Below are 13608 nucleotides of genomic sequence, written 5' to 3' on the forward strand. Positions count from 1 at the left end.
AGGCGCAGCCAGGGCGTTGAGGGGGTCCGGTTTGGTGGACTCAGGATTGTGTCACTGCTTTTTGCAGATGATGTCCTGTTTGCTTCATCAGGCCGTGATCTTCAGCTCTCTCTGGATCGGTTCAAGCGGAGTGTGAAGCGGCTGGGATGGGAATCAGCACCTCCAAATTCGAGACCATGGTCCTCAGTTGGAAAAGGGTGGAGTGCCCTCTGAGGGTTGGGAGCGAGATCCTGCCCCAAGTAGAGGAGTTCAAGTATCTCGGGGTCTTGTTCACGAGTGAGGGAAGAATGGAGCGTGAGATCGACAGGCGGATCGGTGCGGCGTCCGCAGTGATGCGGGCTCTGCATCGGTCTGTCGTGGTGAAAAAGGAGCTGAGCTGTAAGGCAAAGCTCTCAATTTACCAGTCAATCTATGTTCCTACCCTCACCTATGGTCATGAGCTATGGGTAGTGACCGAAAGAACGAGATCGCGAATACAAGCGGCTGAAATGAGTTTTCACTGCAGGGTGTCTGGGCTCTCCCTTAAAGATAGGGTGAGAAGTTCAGTCATCCGGGAGGGGCTCAGAGTAGAGCCGCTGCTCCTCCGCATCGAGAGGAGTCAGATGAGGTGGCTCGGGCATCTGATCAGGATGCCTCCTGGACGCCTCCCTAGTGAGGTGTTCGGGGCACGTCCAACCGGGAGGAGGCCCCGGGGAAGACCCAGGACACGCTGGAGGGACTATGTCTCCCGGCAGGCCTGGGAACGCCTTGGGATTCTCCCAGAAGAGCTAGAAGAAGTGGCCAGGGAGAGGGAAGTCTGGGCATCTCTGCTCAAGCTGCTGCCCCCGCGACCCGACCTCGGATAAGCGGAAGAGGATGGATGGATGGATGGATGGATGGATGGATGAATGGATGGATGGATGGATGGATGGATGGAAATATCAATAACAATAACATCAGACATGGAGTCATGTAGAAAAAGACAGAGGGCCATGTAGAAACAAAACAGATACAGGGTCATGGAAAAACCATCTACATGACTCCATGTCTAAATCATTCTTTTAAGGGAGCATCGGCAGCCCTGGCAGCGGGCCTTTGGCTCACCTTTGTCTTGTAAATTAGAATGGCACCACGGTACCTTCTCGGAAGTCCTATCTCAGCTGATATGCTCCTGCATATTATTAGTTTGGCTGCCATTAGGCATCCCTGGATGTGAAGTGGAAATCCTATAGGGCCGCAGAAGGCCCAGCCATGCCCGGGGGAGAACCGGGAAGCCTGTGCAAAACCAGCCTCAGCCCAGCACCCCTCCTGAAGCCTCGTTTTGAGTCTGGACTTAGAAAATTTTTCGAACGACCTACGGCAGGATGTCCAAAATCCTAAATAATGTTGTCTCTTAATTAAGATAAGCAACAGGAAAAAAAAATCCAAGACTAGTACAGCCACTCCAACATAAATCACTTTGTTATACACACTTAACCATTACTTCACAGAACTCGAATACACACACCGAAAAGAGCAGAAAAATACTTTCACGTCTCATTAGTCACCAGACATGCCTTTCAGAGGCCATAACATACTCCCATTCCTACAATTAGACATAATACCCATAAGATTCAGGGGATTGGGCCAGGAATTAGTACCCATAACATGAGAAGTGGGCCTTTCTGGGCACGTTCTGAATTGAGCCTCCCTGGCTGTGTTCCAAAGAGGAATCTCGTAATGATTACGTCCCCCAAACCATACCAAGCAGCGTTTGCTGTTCTTGGCCGTAAGGGGTGCATGCATTGCATCACTTAGATGACATGAGGACAAGGCAGATGGGCATGAAGGTCAACCCGAGGGGCACAGTTGACAAGCAACATTAAAATTCGGTATATCCCTGGCAACGGGCTCCAAACTAGACAAATGCCTCATCATCTAATTAGTCACGCGCATGAATGGATGAACGAGATTCCCACTGTTCCTACCTAGTATCTAGTGAAACCACAGCCAAGGGTACGCGCTTGGCAGAATCAGCGGGGAAAGAAGACCCTGTTGAGCTTGACTCTAGTCTGGCACTGTGCAGAGACATGAGAGGCGTAGAATAAGTGGGAGGCTGCTGGGCTTGTCTGGGGCACTGCCAGTAAACTACCACTACTCTTACCTGGTGAGGCAGGAGGGGAGCTCTCCCTTCTGTCGTCAAGCACCCGAGACACCTTCAGGCGCGACTCGCTCCGGGTACAGTGGCAGGTAGGGAATTGACTGGGGCGGTACACCTGTCAAAACGTAATGGAGGTATCCTAAGGCAAGTGCAGGAAGGTCAGAAACCTGCTGTGGAGCAGAAGGCCAAAAGCTCGCTTGATCTTGATTTTCAGTATGAGTACAGACTGTGAAAGAGGGGCCACACAATCCTTCTGGCTTTTTGGGTATCAAGCAGGAGGTGTAAGAATAGTTACCACAGGGATGACTGGTTTGTGGCGGCCAAGCGTTCATAGCGATGTCGTTTTTTGATCCTTCAATGTCGGCTCTTCCTATTATTGTGAAGCAGAATTCACCAAGGGTTAGATTGTTCACCCACTAACAGGGAACGTGAGCTGGGTTTAGACTGTCATGAGACAGGTTAGTTTTACCCTACTGATGATGGTGTTGTCACAATAGCAATCCTGCTCAGTACGAGATGAACCGCAAGTTCAAACATTTGGTGTATGTGCTTGGCTGAGGAGTCAGTGGTGCAAAGCTACCATCTGCAGGATTATGACTGAACGCCTCTAAGTCAGAACCCCTCCTAAACGTGACGATACCCTAGCGCCGCAGAGACTCGGTGGGCGAGGGATAGCTGGAGGCCGTCCTCTTCGTGAGGGATGGACTGGCACAGAGGGCCCTCTTCCTCTTCTGCACCGCAAGTTCGTAGGGAATCTGGTGCTAAATTATTTGTAGATGACCTGATTCTGGGTCAGGTGTCATACGTAGCAGAGCGGCACCCTTGTTGTGATCTACTGAAAGTCAGCCCTCGAGCCAACCTTTTGTCCCCTTCCACTTCCCCCTCCCCACGTCACCTACATGCCCAGATGATGATCCAGGGACTGTGTACAAGTGACAGCTCTGGTGGGTACATGACCAGGTGTCCATTTGCCTCTGGCCTCGGGCTGTGAAGACCCTGAACTCTGATTTAAAGATGGTGGTGGGGCTTAATAGTCAAAAAGGCAGAGGGTCATGTAACTTAAAAGAGGCAGGAGTGGTATGATGCCCAATGGAGTAGCAGAGGTCATGTAGCTGGGGAGGGCAATGGGTCATGCCAGCTGGGAGGCAGAGGGTCGTGTAGCCAAGGCAAGCAGATGGTCATGTAGTTTGCAACAGGGGCAGGAAAAAAAAAAAAGTCCCCTCAGGTGCAGAGGGTCAGGCAGGCTCAGAGGCAGAAGGTCATGTAGCATACGAGGCAGATGTAATGCTATCTTTGCCCACCTGTCCTGGCTACATGACACTCTTCCTGTGAGTTCATTTTACACTCTGTGGGGTCGGCAAAAGTAAGTTTCAAGTTGTTTGTATGGAAAACGACATGCAGGTTATAATTATAATATAATTAGAATTAGAAATAGAATGATATAATTAGGGCGGCACGGTGGTGCAGTGGGTAGCGCTGCTGCCTCACAGTAAGGAGTCCCACCTGGGTTCGATTCCCGGGTCTTTCCTGCGTGGAGTTTGCATGTTCTCCCCGTGTCTGCGTGGGTTTCCTCCCAAAGACATGCAGGTTAGGCGCCTTGGCGATTCTACATTGTGTTTGGTCAGACCATTTTCTTCTACTCTTTAATATAGAAATAATGATAGAAAACACTCATGAGAAGCATATTGTTAAAAAACGCTTCTTTGACTCCTCAGCAGCTTTAAAACTTTCAAACATTCTAACCAATCAGTCCGTTTATAGTGCCAACTATAATAGCGAGGAGAATGTAAATAGTAAGGTGGAAAGATTTAATACTAAAGTGAGGGCTGCTGTTGACTTAGTTGCACCTGAAAAGACAGTTAAAAAATCTTCTAGCATTGTTATACCATGGAAGACCCAAAGAGTGTCTGATTTAAAGAGAACATGCTGTAGAGCTGAGCGTAAATGGAGGAAGACTAAACTAACTATTGACTATGAAATATTAAAAGTTAAAATAACAGAATACAATAACACAGTCCGTCTTGAGAGGCGCTGCTATTTCTCTAAGATTATAAATAACAATGCTAGTAATCCCAGTCCTATTCTCGACGATTGCTCGTCTGTTAAACCAGGTAACTCAAAGGAATGCCTCCTAAGTACTTCCAGTAAAACCTGTGAGGCTATCGCTGTATTTTTCAATCAAAAAATTAATGATATTAGAAATAACATAGTATATCTCCCCAACATTAAGGATCCTCCTAAACCCCAGTACCCCATAATAAACAAATTAAAGTCTTTCACTAGGATAGAATTACCTGATTTACATAAAATAATTTCTCAAATGAAACCCTCCACCTGTGCCCTTGACCCAATACCAACAAATTTTTTCAAAGAAGTATCGGGCGTGCTAATTGGTAATGTTCTTGACATAGTAAATTCGTCATTAGATACGGGGGTCTTCCCAGACTGTCTTAAGACTGCGGTAGTTAAACCCCTACTTAAGAAAAATAATCTCGATCCCTCTGCTCTTGAAAATTATAGACCCATCTCTAACCTGCCTTTCTTAAGTAAAATTCTAGAGAAGGCAGTCATTATACAGTTAAATGAGCACCTTAATAAACATGCTATTCTTGATAAATTTCAGTCAGGTTTTAGAACAAATCACAGCACAGAAACTGCACTCGTTAAAGTAGTAAATGACTTGCGGGTAAATGCAGACAGAGGCCATTTATCTGTTCTCATCCTCTTAGATCTGAGTGCCGCATTTGACACCATTGATCATAATATTCTTAAGAATCGCCTTAGTCAATGGGTGGGCCTCTCTGGCAGTGTCTTAAATTGGTTTGAATCCTACCTGGCAGGGAGAAAATTCTTTGTTAGTTGTGGTAATTACAACTCAAAGACACATGATATTCTATATGGTGTTCCACAAGGCTCTATCCTGGGTCCGCTGCTCTTCTCAATCTACATGCTTCCATTAGGTCAGATTATCTCAGGGCACAACGTGAGCTACCACAGCTATGCTGATGACACACAGCTGTATTTATCAATAGCACCTGATGACCCCAAATCTCTTGATTCGCTAACACAATGTCTAACTTGTATCTCAGAATGGATGAATAGTAACTTTCTCAAATTAAATAAAGAAAAAACCGAAATCTTAGTGATTGGCAATAATGGATACAATGAGGCTATTAGAAATAAACTGGATGCATTAGGATTAAAAGTCAAATTGGAGGTAAAAAGCTTTGGGGTAACCGTTGATTGTAATCTGAATTTTAAATCGCATATTAATCAGATCACTAGGACAGCATTTTTTCACCTAAGAAACATAGCAAAAGTTAGAGCTCTTATATCATCGAAAGATGCAGAGAAATTAGTTCACGCGTTTGTTTTCAGTCGGCTAGATTACTGTAATGCACTCCTCTCAGGACTACCCAAAAAAGACATCAATCGTTTGCAACTAGTGCAGAATGCAGCTGCTAGAATCCTTACCAGGAAAAGAAAATCCGAGCACATTTCTCCAGTTTTGATGTCACTACACTGGTTACCTGTGTCATTCAAAATTGACTTTAAAATTCTGCTTATAGTTTATAAAGCTTTAAATAATCTTGCCCCGGCTTATATATCGGAATGTCTGACACCTTATATTCCAAATCGTAACCTCAGATCCTCAACTGAGTGTCTCCTTAGAATTCCAAGAGCAAAACTTAAAAGAAGTGGTGAGGCGGCCTTCTGCTGTTATGCACCTAAAATCTGGAATAGCCTGCCAGTAGGAATTCGCCAGGCTAATACAGTGGAGCACTTTAAAAAACTGCTGAAAACACATTACTGTAACATGGCCTTCTCATAACTTCACTGTAATTTAATCCTGATACTCTGTATATCCAATTCATTATAATAACTATTTATTCAAAATCTGTACTAACCCCTACTCTCTCTTCTGTTTCCTTTTCCGGTGTCCTGTTGGTGGTGGAGTGCGCCGCCACCATCTACCGAAAGCACCATGATGTTCCAACAATGATGGATGGATTAAAAGCCAGAAGTCTGTATGACCATCAGCATCAAGTGACTCCGTGAAAAACCCGACCTACAAAGAGGACTATTTCATTTATGTTAGGTAGAATGCCCAAAGGGGACTGGGTGGTCTCGTGGCCTGGAACCCCTACAGATTTTATTTTTTTCTCCAGTTTTTTTTTGTTTTTTCTGTCCACCCTGGCCATCGGACCTTACTCCTTTCTATGTTAACTAATGTTGTCTTATTTAAATTTCTTATTTTGTCTTTTATTTTTCTTCTCTTCATTATGTAAAGCACTTTGAGCTACTTTTTGTATGAAAATGTGCTATATAAATAAATGTTGTTGTTGTTGTTGTGTGTGTGTGTGCCCTGCGGTGGGCTGGCGCTGCCCGGGGTTTGTTTCCTGCCTTGTGCCCTGTGTTGGCTGGGATTGGCTTCACAGACCCCCGTGACCCTGTAGTTAGGATATAGCTGGATGGATAATAGAATTATAATTATTCCAGTGAACTTGCAACTGTAAGCCCACTTTTGCGCACCCCTGTGTATAATAATAATAATAATAATAATAATAATAATAATAATAATAATGTTACATTTATTGAGTGCCTTTCTCATATATATATATATCTGCTCCCTGCTCGCCAGCCCCCGTACCTGCACTATGCGTCAGCCTCTTTGCAGTTCTGCTGCTCGCGTGTGGGGATGCGGATGTTCAATTTAAACAGATTTTTATTTTCACTGTAATTGTTACATATGCGTAATAGAACTATTTTACATTACAGCGAGTAATAAACCATATTAAAAAGAGTAAAACGTAATAATTTCAAAATAAATTATGTTTCATGTTGCGTTAGAGTTATTTGTTGTGTAATACAATTTTGTTTTGTTTGGCTTTGAAATTAACACACAAATACTTTTTAACCTTACACTTTTACTGTAAAACATCAGTAAAAAACAATTTTTTTAATTAAATTTTCGTCAATATCACATTGAACGCCACGTATAACTGCCCGAGATTGAATTTCGTTTCTTTCTCTCTATTAAATAAAACAACTTTTTCGAATGTTTGGCTCTGAGATTTGCTAATTGTCTTTGCCAAAGCTATTGTAACATGAAACTGTCGATGTTTTAATATGAATGACATATCAAGATCTCCTTTGGTGTCTCATGTTATCCCCTGAAGACGTACTACATTACCTTTCTTGATACGTCCTTCTGTCTTCAGTAATTCATGTGGAGGAAGACTGGAGGTGTTAACGGTTGTGGAGATTCTCCCTGATATTGTAAGTTGATGTTTTCATCTTCTACATCATCAACACCAACTGTTTCAGCAGAGTCTATTCACCAATTTGCTGTGTAACTGATTGACATTTTTGGCGTTAATTCATTTGACTTCATCGTTTCTCGTTGCTAGGATTGCCCGTGTACTCATTTTTTCTGTTGATAACCCTTCGTGATGAAATTCTTCAATAAGATTTGACGTTACAATTTATAAGAGCTGAGAGAACAGAAACTGTCTACCAAAAGCATTCACACGAATGAGAGGTGAGATTACCGTGTGCGTGGCTGAATGTGGTTGAGAGGAGGGCGCGACTTGAAAAAATCTCATGGCCAAAGTCTCATCTCATGGAACTTGATAAAAATCTTCCAAAAAGTCTCGTCTTGTTGCAGGATTATTTTTATATAATAGAGAGATATATATTTTAAACATCAGACACTGGAAGCCGCTGTCAAACTGTAGCAGCGATAAATGAAAGTTTAAGAGACCTCAATGAACTTGATCAGGAGTTTGTGTAACGTTATTGCAAATGGCCAGCAGATGTCACTAGAGAGGCGAGTGTCAAATGCTTTGAAGCAACAACACGATTTTCAACACAGTTGATTCAAATGTTTCGATCCTCTGTGAGGCTTCACTCCACCCGTCACTAGCTGTCACTACCTGATTTGGACCAGAAACCCAATTTGAACCACAAAAGAAGCAGAAGAGCATCCTGGGATATTCCACGTGAAGTTTTCAACATCTAGAAACACCTCTTTATGTTCACAGCCACCCACACATCTCAGAAGTTGGCATCATAAACGCTCTCAGTCAGCTACAGGCTGTTCTGCTTCTTGGTGTAAAAGTTGTAAACCGTGAGCGGTGCTTCTGGCTTACAGTGCTGGAGAAGACTTGCTCGCTAAAACTCACAGCGTGTTTTGTCTTTTAAAGTGGAGCATGTAAGAGTTTCATTTACTTTGTAAAATTAACAATCAATCCATAAACACAGAAGGACACTTTCAAATCTCATGCAGACCCTGGCACTATACGGTATGATTAACGAGTCTGCGTTACCTGCAGAAGTCAACATAAATGAAGATTCGTGAGTGGCAGCGCCAGCACAGCGAGCTCAGAGGTGATACACGTGTCACCAAATGGTGGAAGTGGTCGCTGAAATAGTGAAATAAGTTTCATTCATAGGGAAATAACAGAAGCCATCTTAAGTGCATCTTTCAGTTCTTATTGCCTGGCTATCGACATAACAGAGACAGCAATTCACATCAGCGTATCAACAATCAGAGTAAGTCCTACGTTTAGACATTTCGGTAGTCGCACAGTTAGAAAAGACCTTCTTGGTGTCGTTTTTCAGATACACGAGAAGACTCAGGACTTCTTCCTTCAGTCAGAAGACGTTTCCAGCTTGGACACACACATCCAGGAAACACAAGGAAGAGAGAGAATGTGAGACATGAAACTTCACAAACTCACATCAACTCCTCCTCTGTGATATTTTGTTTTGTGCTGATCAGAAAATCTCATTTTAGACCAAATCAGAAGTACAAGGCTGCACTTTCATCAAGTGAGGAAGATGAGGACACCTACCAGCAGCCCTGCTACCTCCAAGATTTAATAAAAGTAAGACGTCCTGTCACTTTTAACTATTAAGTATTAAATGCTGAACATGTGATGTGTTTAATGTCCTTTTTATAAACCTGGATAGCACATAACAAAGGCAGCATCACAAAAGCTGCTAACTTGTCATTTTAATAATTTTCTCAGTCGGTGACAGAATAACTAGCACTGCCATTGTGACTGTGACAACGATTCTCAGGACGAACATGAAAAGATAAAATCAAGGTGTCATCACACTGGAAACACGATGGGATACCCCGATGTCTGCATGTTGGTGACCTTCCTTACCACTCCGTGTGCCATCATTAGACCTGACAGACTCACACTGAAGGTGTCTTGTCTTTGCTCTGTGAACATTCTGTTCAGTCATTCAGAAGTAAAGGTCCCTGCTGCTGACGTCACATCAAGCTGTTTAAATGACACTTGTGTGTTTACAGGACCCCCTAAATGTCCAGGACCACTGACAGGTCAGCAGGTGTGGGAGTTCTGTGGGCCGACTGCTCAGCCAGATATTTTTTCCAGACTACATATCGATGTTTCATGAATTGACTGATGACGTGTGAAGTAAACATTTGACCTCCCAGTATTTCATTACCGTTGGACGCATTTCGTTTTTCAGGTTTAGGTTGCGTTTTATGGACCACATCACCAAAAACGGCTGTTCGGCTGAGAGGTAATTCTACACGATGACACATTCAAGCCCCTGTGGATCTTATAAGACTTTCAGGTGCTGTGACAACATATTTTTGTAATTTTTATTTATATAATTGCATTACAAAGACCAGATGAGAAAACCCCAACTAACTGAACATTTTGATGATTTCTCATTCAGGGCCGGAGCCACAAGTGCTGCCACCAACACAGGTGAGTACAATAATGGGGTCCTCTCTGTGGACATACGCTGATGTCTGCATGTGAGAAACTTACTGTCACTTTACTCCAATCGTCACTCAGAGTTTGTCATTTTCATTACTAAGTTACGTAATGGGGGCTTTAACAGGTCTGGGCCGGGGGGTCTCAGCAGGACCTGCCTGATCAGACTGCGCTGGACGGTGAGTGTCGTGTACACCTAGCAGACCATCGACTGACTTGGATTATTTGTGATGTCTCCATCTTTAGATTACTGAGGACTTCAGAACAGCAATGAGAGGAGGAGGAAGGTACAGGAGCGTCACACCGAGAAGACAAAGGACAAGATGATGAAGATTATTATTATTATTATTACCACTAAATTTAGGATTCATATTTGACATAAGACAGAAATCACCAATGAACTGTTCTGTAGAATGAAGTGACATTTGAATTTGAGATGTTTTTAGTTTAGCGGAGCTCTCGTTATAAACGTAGAGGGTTAGCCGTGTGCTCTTGACTTGGATTACATTGACGTTGTTGTGCTTTGGGGTGAAGCCGAGTGACCTCAGGGATTATAAAGAAATGTGATAATTATTAGAAAATAAAGGCTGACTTTCATTCAGTTTACATAGACATTCATTTTATTATGGGATATATTGTACCAGTTTGAAATTGTTACTGTATTAATAATATACAGAGAATGACTGTAACAGAATACACGTAATAAAAGTGTCATTTGAGTTATATTTATAATGTGCTAATAATTAAACTATAAATTTAGTTTTTTAACTATTTCAAGGATATTTATTATTCACTTAAAATATAATTATAGTGGTCTTATAGTAGAAAAAAAATGTAAGTTTATTGTAAGTATGTAACAATTAATAAAGTATCTATCTATCTATCTATCTATCTATCTATCTATCTATCTATCTATCTATCTATCTATCTATTAAAGACAATGTACAATTAAAGTTTTTAATGTATTTAATGTAATATTTGACAAATGTATCCATCCATTATCCAAACCGCTATATCCTAACTACAGGGGTCACGGGGGTCTGCTGGAGCCAATCCCATTCAGCACATGGCGCAAGGCAGGAAACAAACCCCGGGCAGGGTGCCAGTCCACCGCAGGACACACACACACACACAATTTAGGACCACCAATACATCTCACCTGCATGTCTTTGGACTGTGAGAGGAAACCCACGCAGACTCGGTGAGAACATGCAAACTCCACATAGAGAGGACCCTGGCAGTGAACCCAGATGGGTCTCCTAACTGCAAGGCAGCAGCGCTACCCACTGTGCCACCTGTAATAATAGTGCACTTGTAATTGATAAAAGTTCATTCTAAATTTATTGTAAGATTGCGTGGATTTTTTAAAAGTATATATAAAGCAATACAATTTAATCTTCCTGAAGTACACTTCCAATAGTCCCACTGTAGTACATTTAACACAAATGAAGTTGATATTGTGTACAGTTTAAATACATTTAGCACAGAATGAGTTGCTCCAGCGTCACACATTTAAATCTAAATATCATCAGTCCTGGCCCAAGTTTATTTCTCGTACCTCCGCACACTTGTGTTTATTACACTTCAGGACACAAAGAACAGTAAAGAGGAGAAGACGACGAGCAGGTAGGGAGGTGAGGGGCTGCGAGGACAGAAAGTGACGGGCGTGGGTGACGTGACACTCCGGTGTGTTTGGTGGCTCGCTCATCTGTTTTGGATGTTAGGACATTTGAAACTTCTCAAGTCACTTCATCAAAGGGTCCGTTGTCACAGTTTCTCTTATTTCATATTTTATTAACAGTGAGTCACATTCACAAATCACAGCAGTCACAGTGATGGAGGCAGCTGCTCTTTGTCAGCAATAACTGAGGATGTCGTCCATCTTTACGTCTTCACACCGACTCACACGTGTCACTGATCTGCTCAAACCTGAACTGAGGCTCAGCGGAGTGAAGGTCTTGTGGTCTTTTTGTCCATGAAGATCTCCTGTCCCACCAGGACAGACACTGCAGATGATGCCAGTCAAGATGGCACTAATGTCTCCTACAAGACGACTGACCTTAGAAACACAAATGTCTGTCTTTGTCGTGTTGTCTGTGTGCTTTTCTTCTTCATTTTCTGTAGATATGGCCGCTCTCTGCTGTCTCCTATTCCTTGTCTTTTTAATAAGAGACTCTGGGGGTCCGGCTATCCTGTTGCTGTTAGCTCTGACTGCAGTATTTGACCCAGCTGACCATGACATCCTCATCGCCCGTCTTGGCTCAGTCACACCTCAGAGACAGAGGCTTTTAGTCAGGGTGGGCCGCCTCTCCTCCTCATCCTCGGCCCCTCTCTATTCTGTGTCCTATTCTTTATTTCACTGTAGATGTTCCACTTAGTATCCATTTTTAAATAACTCAATATTTCTCTCCACGGCTACACAGATGACACTCTGACGTATTTTCCACTCAGCAGATCCAAACCAATTCTCTTAACCCTTTATTGGAATGTCCAGAAGACATTAATACATGGAGGTCACCTCATCCTCTTCGTCTACATGACATACAAACAGACCTTGTGTGTTCTGGACCTTCTGACTTCACTTGTGCCCCTACAGTTCATCTCGGCACCCTGACCATCGACTGTAAACCCCTCACAGACAATCCTGCTGTGATTTGTGATAAACAGATGACCTCCTCCTCCTCCTCGTCTGTCCTCGTCCCCCTCGTGTCACTGACTGTCCTTCACTTTCAAACTCTCTCCTCTTTGCCCCTCTTGTTCATCTCTCTGTTTCTTTTCTTCTCTCACACTCTTGTCCCTGTTCCTCTTTTTCTAACCCAGCTCTTCTACAGAAGCCCACCCTCAGGCTGGGGTCCCCCACTCGTTTCCTTTAGACCCTCATCCCACTCCCTGTCTGTTTTATTTTCCAGTTTCTTTCTTAATTCCCAGTTCAGTTTATTTCTCTCTGTTTGTCCATCCATTTTCTAAGCCCCCTCAGTCCAGTTCAGGTGATGGTCCCTCAGTGGCCGTCTGTCCACATCAAGTCAGGACCCCACCCTGGACGGCGCCAGTCCATCCCATCTCCACACTCCTCCATGTTCTCCTTGTCTTTTCTTTTATTTCTTTTTAACGCCTCACTTGTTCAGGCCGCTGCTCACTACTAGGACATGACTGGAGAGGACGGTGAAGTGGAGACAACAGAATAAAAAGAAAATCAAAATCAAAACTGAGCCTCATGGGAGTTAAAGTGTCACCAAAGGACGATCAGCAGGTGGCAGACAGGACACGGAGTAGACACGGGTTCAAATGACACCGAGTGACAATGGAGACGAGTGCTGATGGCGTCCTGTGATGGACCAGCGTCCTGTCCAGTGTTTGTCCCAGCCTCGTTCAAAGTGTCACTACAGCCTGAGGCCCCCTGTCACCCCACAGCTGGACTGTCCACCTCTCTTTGCTCCTCGGTGGGACAGACAACTTGGGGGGCTTTTTACAGGATGAACTCCGCTGCTTTACTGCCTCTAGTGGTGAAACTCGGGTGTCTGCAGGTCTGAGTCTACTAGAGTTTTGTCACCCAGAGGGTCTCAAGATGTTAAAAATAAAAGTGACGTTAAAGGAGGAGCACACAGGCTGAGGGGAGGAGAAAAAGAAGAAAGAGGGAATTTAGTGGAGAGTGGACGGGGGGCTCCGTCACTTACAAGGGGTCTGTCTGATCACCACTGCTGGTCTTCTTATGTGTAGATAGTCAGCTGA

General features: G+C 43.5%; 2 protein-coding genes across 2 annotated transcripts in view; both read right to left on the reverse strand.

Moving 5' to 3' along the window:
* The window catches only part of LOC114643526 (NACHT, LRR and PYD domains-containing protein 3-like), a 2412635-nt gene that overhangs the window by 1547163 nt on the left and 851864 nt on the right, over positions 1 to 13608 (reverse strand). The window lies entirely within an intron of this gene.
* LOC114643532 (butyrophilin-like protein 2) overlaps positions 1 to 13608 on the reverse strand; it is a 678491-nt gene that overhangs the window by 515797 nt on the left and 149086 nt on the right. The window lies entirely within an intron of this gene.

Source organism: Erpetoichthys calabaricus, chromosome 4, assembly GCF_900747795.2.
Source record: "Erpetoichthys calabaricus chromosome 4, fErpCal1.3, whole genome shotgun sequence".
In the NCBI taxonomy this organism is placed as follows: Eukaryota; Metazoa; Chordata; class Cladistia; order Polypteriformes; family Polypteridae; genus Erpetoichthys; species Erpetoichthys calabaricus.